Genomic DNA, 12874 nt, shown 5'->3' with positions numbered 1-12874 from the left:
CACAGATAGACAGACGGACAGACACAAATGGATAGAGAGACAGACAAACACAGATAGACAGATATTGGCCGTAACATTCAGTTATTAGCTTCATCTGTCTGTCTGTTATTTACTACTACGCTCCCTCCCACCGTAAACACACACACACACACACACACACACACACACACACACACACACACACAAAGAGGCAAATCAAAACATCTTTTAAATCAATATGGCAACTTATTTTCTTTTCCTATTATTATTATTTTTTTATTCTTTTTTATTTTCTTATTTATTTATTTATCTATTCATTTTTACGTAAGGAGTGGTAAGATATATAACTGGGTTTTCCTTGACACCTAAACAAAATGGCACTGACTGGAGCATGCAGGGGACACGAGTCAGCATGAACACAAAGGAGAGAGAGAGGGAGAGAGAGAGAGAGAGAGAGAGAGAGAGAGAGAGAGAGAGAGAGAGAGAGAGAGAGAGAGAGAGAGAGAGAGAGAGAGAGAGAGAGAGAATCAGTAAGCAAAAGAAGACAGTCGGGTTGGGACGGGCTGGCTGGTACTGAATAAATAAAAACAGCATAGTATTTATAGACTTGAAGTAGATCCCTGATAGCTTTAACTGCTAATAAAAGGAAGGAAGTAACTCAAAAAAAAAAAAAAAAAAAGGAAGGGGAAGACTGAGAGAAAAGCTAGACAATGAAATAAATGATAAATAAATGATAAATTATAAAGTGATAAATGGAAGGAAATAAATCAAAATGAAAGGAGGAGAGGGAAGGAGGAGGAGGAGTGAGGGGAAGTGGTTAGGTCTGGCCGGGGCTGGTGTAAGGCAGGGCTCAAAGTGGCATTTACACACTGAAATAAACTACTTCTAACTGGTGATGAAACACTAACTGGTGATGAAACAGAGGGAAATTCATCTAAATAAAGGGAAGGAAGGATGAGTGGACCTGACTGGGTTATGCTGACTCTGACACTAGTGAGGAAGAGAGCATGGCACCATTTACGTATACATTAAAATAGATCCATGATACTTGCAACTGGTGATAAAATACAGAGAAGTCAATCAAGTTATAAACATAAGAACATAAGAAATAAGGGAAGCTGCAAGAAGCGACCAGGCCTACACGTGGCAGTCCCTGTATGAAATATACCTACCTATTTCCACTATCATCCCCATCCATAAACCTGTCTAATCTTCTCTTAAAGCTCCCTAATGTCTTAGCACTAACAACATGATTACTGAGTCCGTTCCACTCATCTGCCACTCTATTTGAGAACCAATTTCTTCCTATCTCTTTCTTAAACCTAAATTTTTCAAGCTTGAACCCGTTATTTCTTGTTCTACCCTGGTTGCTGATCCTAAGAATTTTGCTTACATCTTTGGTTTACAGATAAAGGGACTGGTTAGGGTTGACTGGGACTAACGGGGACTACATGGTACTGGGAGAAAGACTTAATATTCATGGAACGGAAAAATATGCATGATAATTTTAACTGATAATAAAATGAGAGGAAATAAATCAAAAGTAAATGGAAGGAGGGATGTAGTGGGTCTGGCTGGGTCTGGCTGGGGCTGGACTAGGGACTGGGAGAGAGGAACGGGAAAATATGCATGATACTTTTAAACGACAATGAAATGGAAGGAAAAAAAAAATGAAAATAGAGGAAAGGAGGGATGTAGTGGGTCTGGCTTGGGCTGGATGGGACTCACTAAGGACTGGGAGAGAGACAGAATATTTATGGAACGGAAAAATACGCATGATACTTTTAAACGACAATGAAATGGAAGGAAATAAATGAAAATAGAGGAAAGGAGGGATGTAATGAGACTGGCTGGGACTCACTAGGGACTGGGAGAGAGACAGAATATTTATGAAAAGGAAAAATACGCATGATACTTTTAAACGACGATGAAATGGAAGGAAATAAATGAAAATAGAGGAAAGGAGGGATGTAGTGGGTCTGGCTGGGACTGGCTGGGGCTGAGGGAAGGATGGATATTTATGGCTGAGGGGAAATACAAATGATACTTTTAAATGATAAATAAATGGCTGCGGTATATACATGCAATGGTTTCCAATTACCTGGCCAGACTCAGGAATTAAATTGGACTTTATTTTTTTTATTTATCTATTTATTTCTTTTTTTCTTTTTTTTTTTTTTTTTTTGAGAGGGGAACTTTGCAATGCGTACTTTTTTTTTTTTTTGAGAGAGAGAGAGAGAGAGAGAGAGAGAGAGAGAGAGAGAGAGAGAGAGAGAGAGAGAGAGAGAGAGAGAGAGAGAGAGAGAGAGAGAGAGAGAGAGAGAGATGTAATACGTAGAAAACACAATACATTCTTCCACATAATAATAATAATAATAATAATAATAATAATAATAATAATAATAATAATAATAATAATAATAATAAAAACACATGAATTTCTCTCACAACTTCCTCCTTCCCTCTCCCTCCCCATCTCTTCCTTCCCTCTTCCTTTCCTTCGCCCTTCCGTTTTCCCATCTCTTCTCCTTCCCTTCCCTCCTCTATCCCTTTCCTTCCCCTTTGCCTGCCCTTATCTCCCCTCGCCTTCCCCCTCGCTACGTACAAGTCTCCCCTTCACGTCACACAAACACTGACACACATCCACTGTACAATAACTGTTCCCTTCTGCTGGCTGGCGTCCCCCTCAGGAGTGGTGGCGGTGGTGGTGGTGGTGTGGAGCACGTGGCGGGGGTGGAGGCATGTAGCTCCACCTGTATGCGCCACAAACGTTCACACAGGTTCACGACACATTCAACATTGGATCTTGTTCGTTATTTTTCTGTGTGTGTGTGCGTGGCTTAAATGGGTTACGATAGGTTAGGATGGATTGGGATGGGTCAGGATGGGTCAGGGTGGGTCAGGGTGGGTCAGGGTATGTTAGGATGAATCACAGTAGGTTAGAGCAAGGCCGGTTGGTCAGTGTGCAGTCAGGATAGGTCAGGATAGGTCAGGGTGGATGAGAAAATTATGTTCGGAAGCGGATAGGGTGGATTTGGATGAGGGAACAGTGGGTCAAGATGGGTCACAGTGGGCCAAGGCAAGGCTAGGTAGTCAGAGTGGGTCAGGATAGGTCAGGATGGGTAGGAAATCATTGTATTAGGAAGGCGATAAGCATTCAGTGGGTTAGGATGAGTTACAGTGAATGATGGCTCAGGGGCGCCACGAAGTCACACAAACATACGCATGAATAAACGAACAAATTACTGAGTCACGGCGGCACCACAGCGGGATCATATGGAAACACACGTGAGCGGCCCAGATGGCAGGCATAGAGCCACCGAACAGCTGTCACCGCGCCGCCCCGCACTGCCACCACCGCCTCGCCACCACACACTGCCCCACATGACACCAGGGGCGGCACCACGAAGCACGGGGCGCGGTAGGGGATAGAAAGCGACACTATACCCCAATACAAGGCCCAATCAAATCCCATACGGTAATATCTGTTGCTCGAGCCGTCCCCTTACTGCAGTGCTTAAGTTTCCCAGGCGCCGGGGTGCAGTAAGGTGAGGCACCAGCTAATATATACACATGGAGCTACACATAAGTACAGCCAAGGGCATAAGTGACGCCTGAATGCTCACACTCGCGGCGGGAAGGACGGAGGGCGGTCGCAGTCTGTGATCTCAGGGTGCGGAACCGCGTGTGCCGACGTCCTCCTCCTCCCGCGGTCTAGACCCAACTGAGTCTGAGAGGGACGACGAGTGAGTGGAGTGGAGTGACCCAGTGTGTGTGTGTGTGTGTGTGTGTGTGTGTGTGTGTGTGTGTGTGTGTGTGTGTGTGTGTGTGTGTGTGTGTGTGTGTGTGTGTGTGTTGCATTATCATGTTATTATGGAAAGATAAGCCATGATGGAAGGAATGTTGATAAAACGTATTATGTACCCATGTACAGTCCACTAACAATAATAAAAATAATAATAATAATAATAATAATAATAATAATAATAATAATAATAATAATAATAATAATAATAATAATAATAATAATAATAATAACAATAATGAAATATTAATAATAATAATAATAATAATAATAATAATAATAATAATAATAATAATAATAATAATAAGATGATGATGATGATGATGATGATGATGATGATGACAATAATAATAATAATAATAATAATAATAATAATAATAATAATAATAATAATAATAATAATAATAGTAATAACGAAAATACAACAACAGCAATCACTTACCCAACACGAGAGAGAGAGAGAGAGAGAGAGAGAGAGAGAGAGAGAGAGAGAGAGAGAGAGAGAGAGAGAGAGAGAGAGAGAGAGAGAGAGAGAGAGAGAGAGAGAGAGAGAGAGAGAGAGAGAGAGAGAGAGAGAGAGAGAGAGAGAGAGAGAGAGAGAGAGAGAGAGAGAGAGAGAGAGAGAGAGAGAGAGAGAACCAGAGAACCAACCAACCAATAAACAAACAACCAAACACAAATTAAAAAAAACATATATACAGACAGACAGACAGACAAAGGCCCCCCCCCCACACACCTGCAGAAATTCCCATCCCTCCACACCTGCAAAGACCCCCTTCCCCCTCCTCTCCCTCCCCCCACATCTGGCTGCCCTTCAGTCTTTCCCCGACAGGTGAAGGGAACGGTGCAATTTCCGCCAACAGAACCTAAACACAGGAGGAGGAGGAGGAGGAGGAGGAGGAGGAGGAAAACAAGCTGACACACAAATCTCTCTCTCTCTCTCTCTCTCTCTCTCTCTCTCTCTCTCTCTCTCTCTCTCTCTCTCTCTCTCTCTCTCTCTCATAGCCTTACCTCTGCCCACTCCAAACACAACATACAAACAGTAGAAAAAATAAATAAATAAAAAGAAAAAAGGAAGAGTGGAGGAAAAAAACCGAACCTCTTGTCTCCACTTACCCACTCCACAAGCTGGTCCACCTGGCGGCTCCTCCCTCCCTCCCTCACTCACTCCCTCACCTGTGGATGAAAACACCAGAAGGTTTGAGTTACCGAGTGGATTTCAAGACAAAACAACAACAACAACAACAACAACAACAACAACAATAGCGCGGTCACATGGCGCCAAATATAAATAGTAGCGTGGTTGAATATAATTATTGTTTAATTATGAAATAAAATGTGACTATTATTTTGTCTGGAAGGAAAAGATATACTGAATTAATTGTGTATTTGGAAGAGAGAGAGAGAGAGAGAGAGAGAGAGAGAGAGAGAGAGAGAGAGAGAGAGAGAGAGAGAGAGAGAGAGAGAGAGAGAGAGAGAGAGAGAGAGAGAGAGAGAGAGAGAGAGAGAGAGAGAGAGAATCTGCAATGAGAGGAGGAGGAATACAAAGAAATACAAAGGAAAGCCAAACAGCAACAGACCTTTTGGTCCTTGCAAGGCTGTTTGGTTACTACTTCTAACTAGCTACAGGGAAGAGAGACAGGACAGCACAGCAGAAGGCTCCTCCCCACCTACCACTCCCTCTAGCTTGTGCTGGCATGGAAACAAAAGTGAAGTACCATGCAGTATGGAAAACTGACATGGAATTTTCATAGGAAAGGATGAAAGAAAGTTCTATTATTCACCCTACAGTGAACTCTATTTGCCTGCCTGAAAATTAACCCAAATTAATAATAAAATAAATTGTCTGTAAAATTTAAAAAAGAATAATAATTTAGTGACTGCAGGGATTATGTTTTTTTGTGTAATTATTTGGACAAGAAGAGAGCTTGCAGGGGATTCAATAGAATTGTTGTTTATGATTTCTGAAGGAAGTTTATTCCAGATATTTACTGTGCAATTAAAGAAAAGTGCTTGGCCTCGAGGGATTTAAAACGCTTGGGTATAATCTTGAATCCATTATTTTTTGTCAGGTTAGAAAAGTCAATGATAAAATATTTATTAGCATCAAGGTTGCTATAGCCTTTAAAAATTTTGAGCACTTCAATTAGGTCTTCTCTTATCCTGCACTTTGTTAAGCTAAAAAGGTTTATTTCTTCCAGTCGTTCCTCATACAGCTTATTACGTGATCTTAGAATAATTTTACTGACTCCACACTGTATCTTTTCTAGTTTTTCAATGTCTTTTTTGTAATATGGTGACCAGAACTGCACACAGTATTCCAGATGAGGCTGCACCACCAGTGTGGCCGTATTTGTGGCACATATAAGGCATGTATAGTTTTTTCTGATTTAAATTTGAAGTTTCTTCCAATGAACCCAACTAATTTATTTCCCATCTTTACTATTTTTGTGCAGTGTTGACTTAGCTTTAGATCTTCTGACACAACAACACCAAGATCTTTTTCTTTTTCAGTGCCTAAACATTGAACATTACAGTTCCCGATATGTAAAACCTTACACTTTTCACAACACTTTCACAACAGCTTGTTAGTTTATTGAGGTCACACTGTAGTTCCTGCCATTGTGATGCTGACGTTACTTTACTTGTTATTTTGGTGTAGTCTACGAATTTACTTATTTTGCAATCAATTCCTTCATCAACATTATTAATGTATATTATGAAAAGTACTGGCCTTAATACAGAGCCTTGAGAAATGCTGCTATTTACATTATGCCAATCTGACTCCTTTCCATTTATTACAATATGCTGTTTTCTGTCAGAGAGCCAGTCTCCCAGCCAGGAGGAGGAGAAGGAAGAGGAGGAGGAAATACATTTATCTCATTAAATCTGCTTATTTGTGATCATGAATCTCTCTCTCTCTCTCTCTCTCTCTCTCTCTTACCAGACTTTCATAACAGGAAGCTATCACACACACACACACACACACACACACACACACACACACACACACACACACACACACACACACACACACACACACACACAGCTGTTTAATCTCACCAGCATTTGCCTTCACCACAAACCGAGTCTTTCCTTCAAACCTTCACACATCAATGGCTCTTCCTCTAAGCTTCTCACAAACTACACTCTACTCAGTGACTCCTTTCATGAAGCTGGCACCCATATGAAGGAAGCAGCATGAATTGTCACATCACCACATACCAGAGAGGAATTTTTTTTCCTTTTATGTAAGAGGAGCACTGGGAAGGGCATTAAAATATATATGTAAATAAAAAGGGGGCCCATCAAGATGCCAGTCCCCCTCAAAAAAAAAAAAAAAAAAAGACAAAATTAGAGAAATGTCTTGAGAGTACGTGTGGTGTCTTAGTTTTACATTTTAATGAATTCAGAATGACATGCAAATGTAATTCTCATTTCTTTTCCTCTTGTTTCTCTTCCTCCTCCTCTATACAGTCATACCCATCAAAGAAAGTATTAACGCTGTCACTTCTGTTTCTTCTCCTTCCAGGGACACATCAAGGCAAGATCTCTCATTATTTCCTCCACTTTCCTTACTTTGATTCACACTTGTCTCTCTTCTGCTACCTCCTTCCCATTACAGCACATCCTTCACTTTCATTACTTTAATTCACACTTGTCTCTCCTTCCCCTTCTCCTTCCCATCACAGCACATTGTTCCTCCCTTCAGTAAACCTCCTCAGTCGCCCCCACCATCTTGCCCTCCCAGCATTCAAGACCTTTCACTACCTATCTATCTCTATACCAGGCCAGCAATCCCACACAGGATGACCCAGACAAAGCACCACACACACACGTACACACACACACACACACACACACACACACACACACACACACACACACACACACACACACACACACACACACATTCATACTCTTAGTCCCGTCAGTCACTGGTGCAAAGGGGCAGTCTTGTGGCCCACCTTACTTCACTCCAGGAGCTTAGGCACAGCACAGCCACAGCACACTCAGTACAATGAAATACTCAGGAAGCTTAAATAAATCTGAGCTTTGGGAGAAAGGCATCATGTCAGGATCAGACCTGAGACTCAAGCATGAAAGCAGCATGTTACTGATCCAGCAACAGGTGTTTCCATGCTCAGGCAGCCTTGTGGCACTTCCAGGCTTGACTCACTACATACAGTGTTCATCCAGCACAGGAATAGGTCAGGGACACAAGCCAAGGAAGCAGTGCTGTGCAATCCAGATTAAGCAGAAGTTTAGCAATTGTCTGAAAAATTATCTGCTTATACAAAGTCTGCTTATATAAAGTTATAACAGAACAATATAAAGTACCTATTTAATCTAATTTTATCACTGTAATCTGATCACAAACAAATGTTTCAAATTAGGTTATCTTTTCATGTACAATACACACTAGACAGTTGGTGAGCGTTTGGGAGTATGCACCAAGTGAAGGAAAAGCTTAAATATGTACATACAAAAACAAACACAGGACCATGGCTAGTTCAGGCCCTGTGTACTATGACTAGTTGAAACACACACACACACACACACACACACACACACACACACACACACACACACACACACACACACACACACACTGGAAAGAATACAAAGGAAAGCGACAAAGATGGTACCAGAATTGAAAGACTTAGGTTATGAAGAAAGACTTGAAGAGATGGGATTACCAACACTACAAGAGAAGAGAAAGAGGAGACCTGATAACAATGTAAAAATTAATAAACAATACAGAAAGAATAAACAGAAATGACTTGGTACCACAGATGGAGGAGGGAGAGAGACGGACAGGGGGGCATGGGAAGAAAATAAAGGAGAGTGGATGTTCGAGGGAGATCAAGAAATACAGCTTCCCAGATTGAACTATTGAAATCTGGAATGATCTGATGGAAGAGGTGGTTGTGGCAAACAGAGTACACATGTTTAAAGAGAAACTGAATAAATATGGTTATGGAGGCAGGACAAAATGGGCTTTGCCTTGTGCCCTGTACAATACAACTAGGTATATACAACTAGGTAAATCCATACAAAACCTAGCAACAACATCCACACACCTTGCATGGGGACTAGATCATAGCCACATCTTCCAGCTCACACACTCATCTCAAGCCCTGAACACAGCTGCTAGTTAGACACACTCACAGAATCACATACAACACCTAGAAAACAAAACCAAACACCTTGTAAGGAGACCCAATCACAGCCACACATTCATGCCTTGATCACCAGCACTTCTTTCAACACTCCACATGCATGCAGTAGTGAAATGCCACTCCTGTACACACAAGCAACTCGCTCATCTCTCTATCCTCTGTTCCACTCACTCTGCCATGGTAGTTTCATCACCAGAACACACACAGTCATCGAAATGCAGCTACTGACTGATGACCATTTCTGCTGACTGGCTCAAGTATTCATGTTTACCTACAAGCCTGCAGTGACATGACTTTATACTCTTACCAAAATCTTGATTCATCTACAAGATATCGGATTATCTACATACAAATAACATAGTATCTGACATGTAATTGAGAATTCTGGCTAGGGAATAAAGTCAATTTCCTGCTGGGCTGAATAAAATGTGAATACTTGGAGCAGTCAACAGGTGAGCGCTTCAGTCAGCAGCAGTGTTACCACATCCACATGTCTTCAGCTGGTGAGAATATTGAGCCACAATTGTTGAAAGTTTCTCATTAATGGTGCAGAGCCTTTGCCAAATCTAGCTAGCATATACATATGTACCAAGCCATCAATCCCACACAAGGAGGTCCAGACAAAGCACCGCATGCCCATACACACACCATTCACACTCTCAGCCCATTGGCCCCTGTTGGAAAGCAACAGTCTCATGGACCATCCTACCACAAAGCCATTACTAGAATCATAAAAACATTCTTGAAAACTACAAGAACTTCCACTAGAGCCCATTAAACACAGTCAAAACAAGATGCTGAAATATTCAAACACTGACATCAGGCTCTAAACGTGTCTTCCTTGGTGAAAAGTGACAGGAAGCTGGTGGCATTTATTACTTCACACATGGATGTATATAAATTGTTTCTTTGTTAATGAGATACTGAAATATCTGAATGGAGACGTCAGGGTCTATACACTAGTCTTTCTTGAACACTAGCTGGAAGGTGGTGCTACATTCACCACCTCACACACATACCTCACTTTGCCAGTGTACAACTATTTATATCAATGGGAAACTTATATAAGAGTAATTTCAGCTCATTCTGACTCCTGCAAACAGAGCAAGTCAGAACTGTCCAATCAACTTTATAATTACCAACTTGCTTCATCTCATTCCTTTTAATTCTTACTCCCTAACCTCTAAATTATATAAGAATTTAAGCTCAATTTGGTTCCTGCAGTAAGTGTTAGTCAAAACTGTCCTGTCAACTTTCTAATATCCAGCTTGCTTCATCTTTACTCTTTCCTCATTCCTTTTAATTCCTATTCCCCAACTCCTCCTCCTTCTACTCCTCCTCCTCCTCCTGTGTCAACTTGCTCTTAGGTGGGTGAGTGGATCGGCCATGAACTCCTTCCTCTCATACTTGACTCCTTCCCCTCACCATGAACCTCCTTCCAATTTCTAAGACTGCACACAATTCAAGAGTAGGAAGTATTATGCTTGCACAAATGCACAAAACCATAAAAAAAAAAAAAATATATATATACTCGTATATATATATATATATATATATATATATATATATATATATATATATATATATATATATATATATATATATATATATATATATATATATATATATATATATATATATATATATATATATATATATATATATATATATATATATATATATATGCAGTATTTCAGTTACAGACAATACTTACAATATAACAAAGGTTGAAAAATTAAAGATCTGGCAGTCTATATGTGATAATTCCATAAGCTAGGTTAATAAGAGATAGTTTTGTATTAAGGCTAAACATAATAGTAGGTGTGACCATCCTCAAGTCTTCAGTTTCACTAGCTGGAGTGTTTGGTGTGGTTGATGCAGCAGGTTATGCCTTCACTCGTGTTGAGTTACCACTCCACCCAAACAGTCACAAGGCACATTCAATTATTTTTCAGAGCAGCATGCACATTTGTTTCTTGCAACTTCTCATCAGTTCCTCAGTGGGTGCCATTACACTACATCACCATTCTGAACACTTCACTGGCTCAACTTTTGGGGGATTCCCAGTTTGAGTTAGGTCATAATCAAATTTAGGTGTATAGAGCACTTTGATATCACGTGGCTGAGACACACACACATCTGCTAACAGCTTACATTGGCAAGAGACTGACGTGTGGCAGTGAGTTTAACTTAAGGTAAGTCCATCCCTGGTTAGGTTTAGGGAACTTGTTTGTTTAGATTTAGTTTTGATAAACATCTCACTGCTACATCACTAAGAGACTCACATACCACAGCTAATCTGACTTTTGGGGTGTTGAGCAGCATTGTATCTCTGACCTAAAACCCTTAAGAGTATCCACCAGGCCCCCAGCCAGACTGTGTGTTGTGAAAACATAAAGAAAATGACAGTGTTGGATGAGACTGACATTATACAAGTCATGTCAAATTGTAGGTATATAGTATTGATTTCAACAACTGTGAAGGCAGCCACAAGAGTTGTTAGCTGGGAAGAATAAAAGCAGTCTCTGAGTGATGCTGCTATACTGTCTACAATTACAAGTCAGTTATCATACTCAAATAAGCATCATACATGATGATAAGATATGACAAAATAAATTGGAAAGTAAGTACATGTTAATTATCTCATAACAAGTCCAGAATAAAACAAACGCTGGCAGTATTAGTCTGAGTATCTTATAAATACACTTCCATCTCTCATCCCAAGCCATGATTCCATATAACACACTACCATCATGCAACACCTGTTTCTTCTGACTGGTGAGACACCAACGCACATCAAGCCTCTGTTTAAAGGTGGCATTCATTCTGACCCCATTCACTACAGGCCTATAAGCTTGACATTTGTGTGCTCCAAGACTCTTGAGAGAATTACTGTTTCTTAACTTCATCAGTATTTGGAAGACAACACTGCTTTTTCCTCACCAGTGTGGCTTCAGGATGGGCAGACCCACTTCCAATCAACTCTTGTACACTCACAACTATGTCACTGAGTATTATAACAGTGGATTCTCAGTAGATGTGATATTCTTTGACTACAAGAAGGCATTTGATGTTGCTAATCACTGGCTGCCACTGACAATGCTGTCTAGTATTGGTGTAAGAGGTGGCTTACTTGGGTGTCTTAGGGACAACTTGTCTGGTGGGAGCATGAAAGGAGTTGTGCATGGAGAGGACAGTTATAGTGTGAATATTAATAGTGGGATTCCTCAGGATTCACTGATTGGACCCTTGCTATTTCTGATTTATATTAATCATGTAACTTCTTGAATTTCCTGCAAATTTTGTCTCTTTGCTGACAACCTTAAACTTTACCTAACTGTTTACTACAAAAGTCTGGTCATGCAGTATCTCACAACAAGTGTCAGAGTGATATACACATATTACATGAGACTAGTTGTTCATGGGGCTTACCATTCTTTACCAGTAAATGTGCTCATATGAAGTTTTAAAGAAATTTTCACCGTGCACCAGCTACTCCAGAGTATTCTATTGGCAATAAAATTATTCAAATGCTTAACAACCATAAAGATTTTGGAGTCCAGGTGGACTCTTCTCTCAAATTTCATCTTCATGTGAGAGAAATTGCTGGTGAGGTTGGAGGCAGTGCTTACACCACACCTAAAGGGACAGTCTGTCACTCTCCAGACCTTCTGAGACAAGTCTTTATTACTCATATTCATCCAATCTTGGAGTATGATTCTGTGATATGGTGTGCAGACTGCCTGGGTGATACTGCCATGTTAGAGAAGGGATAGAGGAGGTGGACCAAGAAAACTGAGGGGTTCCTTGTCTTTCTCATCTGAGGCTCTATTCCATTAAGGGTCATCTGTTAGAGTTGACCTAATCATGGTCTGCAAGATTCTCAATGGACTCTGTCCTCATCTTG

At 40.6% G+C, this 12874-nt stretch overlaps 1 protein-coding gene across 1 annotated transcript in view; it reads right to left on the bottom strand.

Moving 5' to 3' along the window:
• The window catches only part of LOC135102618 (uncharacterized protein DKFZp434B061-like), a 51448-nt gene extending 47627 nt beyond the window's left edge, over positions 1-3821 (bottom strand). Inside the window, exon 1 of the mRNA XM_064007873.1 lies at positions 3606-3821. The gene's annotated coding sequence lies outside the window, so the exon portion shown is untranslated. The remainder of the gene's footprint in view (positions 1-3605) is intronic.
• Between the last annotated feature and the right edge of the window lie 9053 nt (positions 3822-12874).

Source organism: Scylla paramamosain, chromosome 8, assembly GCF_035594125.1.
Source record: "Scylla paramamosain isolate STU-SP2022 chromosome 8, ASM3559412v1, whole genome shotgun sequence".
Classification (NCBI taxonomy): Eukaryota; Metazoa; Arthropoda; class Malacostraca; order Decapoda; family Portunidae; genus Scylla; species Scylla paramamosain.
This window is presented reverse-complemented; position numbering and strand designations above follow the sequence as displayed.